This window comes from Populus nigra, chromosome 2 (genome assembly GCF_951802175.1).
Source record: "Populus nigra chromosome 2, ddPopNigr1.1, whole genome shotgun sequence".
NCBI classification, from domain to species: domain Eukaryota; kingdom Viridiplantae; phylum Streptophyta; class Magnoliopsida; order Malpighiales; family Salicaceae; genus Populus; species Populus nigra.
In genome coordinates this window covers 14,941,053-14,943,552 of record NC_084853.1, presented here as the reverse complement: position 1 = coordinate 14,943,552, position 2,500 = coordinate 14,941,053, and positions in this window count along the sequence as shown.

Here is a 2,500-nt window from a genome sequence, read left to right as displayed (position 1 = left end):
TATCGGCTACAACTGCTGATGGGTGGGATTAGAGGCCTGCCATGGTGGTGAGGGGCGGCGAGGACCGTGAAAGCTAGAGTTTTTCAGAGGCTGCCGGGAAAAAGGCCCCTCGGGTGGCGGGGTGCGAGGACCAGGCGCGTCATTCAATTCTCTTCCCTATCAACTTGGCTCCCGTTGGCGGGATTGGAGGCCTACTGTTTGTTACAGGGCTAAAATCGTCAGGGGAAGAGCTGACGAAACAATGCTGGTTTGGATGCAGGGGGTAGTGTTGGAATCGGCAGCGCGGACAAAATCGGCAAAGTCGACAAAAAAGACTGTTGGTCTGGACATCGGGGCAGCGGCAGCCATGCCGACAGGGGGGGAAATCGGCAGCACAGATTTGTGCAGCTGCAGGTTCGTCGGGGAAATCGGCAGCGCAGATTTTTCGATGAACATGGGCTGGAAGATGGACTGTCCAGGCCAGGCAGGGAAATTCGTCAAGGGGACACGCTGACGAAACAGCGCTGGTTCAGGCACGGCGGGCAGTGTTGGAATCGGCAGCGCCGACGAAATCGGCAAAGTCGGCAGAATCGGCAGCGGGTGCTGGCGATGAGTCTGGACGATTTATAGTCCAGGGCTTGATGGAAAAGACTGTTGGTCCAGACAATGGGGCAGTGGCAGCGCGGATTTGTGCAGCTGCAGGTTCGTCGGGGAAAATCGGCAGCGCAGATTTTTCGACGAACAGGGGCTGGGCGCTGGACTGGCCGGGCCAGGCAGGAAAATTCGTCAGGGGGGCACGCTGACGAAAACAGGGGCTGCGGAGTGGAAAATCGGCAGCGCAGATTTTTCGACGAACAGGGGCTGGACCGGCCGGGCCAGGCAGGAAAATTCGTCAGGGGGGCACGCTGACGAAAAGAGGGGCTGCCGCGTGGAAAATCGGCAGCGCAGATTTTTCGACGAACAGGGGCTGGACGCTGGACTGGGCCAGGCAGGAAAATTCGTCAGGGGGCACGCTGTCGAAAAGAGGGGCTGCCGCGTGGAAAATCGGCAGCGCAGATTTTTCGACGAACATTCGTCAGGGGGGCACGCTGACGAAAAGAGGGGCTGCCGCGTGGAAAATCGGCAGCGCAGATTTTTCGACGAACATTCGTCAGGGGGGCACGCTGAGGAAAACAGGGGCTGCCGCGTGGAAAATCGGCAGCGCAGATTTTTCGACGAACAGGGGCTGGATGCTGGACCGGCCGGGCCAGGCAGGAAAATTCGTCAGGGGGGCACGCTGACGAAAAGAGGGGCTGCCGCGTGGAAAATCGGCAGCGCAGATTTTTCGACGAACAGGGGCTGGACTGGCCGGGCCAGGCAGGAAAATTCGTCAGGGGGGCACGCTGACGAAAAGAGGGGCTGCCGCGTGGAAAATCGGCAGCGCAGATTTTTCGACGAACAGGGGCTGGACGCTGGACTGGGCCAGGCAGGAAAATTCGTCAGGGGGGCACGCTGACGAAAACAGGGGCTGCCGCGTGGAATGGCAGCCTACACGCAGATGCGAATTCGGCAGCGCACGATGGCTTGAGCAGGTCATGGGTTCGACTTGGCGCGATCTGAAACCTGGACGAGGGACTGTCGACGCTGGACGAGCCAGCGCGGTGGCCTGTCGTGCCCCGTTCAGGGGGGGCCTGCCGCGGAGACAGCCCTCGCGGGCTCGACAGCGCAGGCCAGCGTCCCCGACGTCGCTGGCCGCGGCAGGCGAGCTGCCGGGGTTCCCGCATTCCTACAAGAAAACGTCGTGCTTTCCACATGAAACCAATCCAGTAAAATCAGCCATATTTTTATGAGGCTGCCCACTGAATTTGGGGTCATTCCGGGCCGGTTCCTAGTTTTGCGGATTTACTCGATTTCTAATGGTAGGAAAATTAAAACAAATACTTCCCGACCTCGAAAAATTCTGGGAAAATTAATGAAGGTGGATTGGATTTTTGCCAACCTCTGTGCAAAATTTCAGCTCAAAATACCAAGAAATGAATTTTTTAGAGGGGGGGTGACAGCTGGGACCTAGTAGTGTCTCCCCCTGCCAGAGCTGCAATGACACTTATTGCTCTTTAGGGAGCCACCAGGCCGGCGCCCCTCAAAGACCACACGCGCGCGCGCGCCCGCCCGCGCTGGGCGCTGGGGCGCTGGGGCCTGAGGGCCTGGGGCCCTTGGGGGCCCTTGGGCGCGCGCAGCGCGGCCCCCGCAGCCATGCCGCGCTGCGCGACGCGCGGACAGCCCCTGCTGGCTTGCTCTCTCGCCCGCGGGGGGGCTGCCTTCGGGCCCTGGCCCCCCGCGTTCTGGCCTGCCCCCTGCGTGGGAGAGGCTAGGCGCTGCAGGGGCCAGCCCGACGTCGCTGGCCGCGGCAGGCGACAGCCCGACATCGCTGGCCGCGGCAGGGGCCAGCCCGACGTCGCTGGCCGCGGCAGGCGACAGCCCCTGCTGGCTTGCTCTCTCGCCCGCGGGGGGGCTGCCTTCGGGCCCTGGCCCCCCGCGTTCT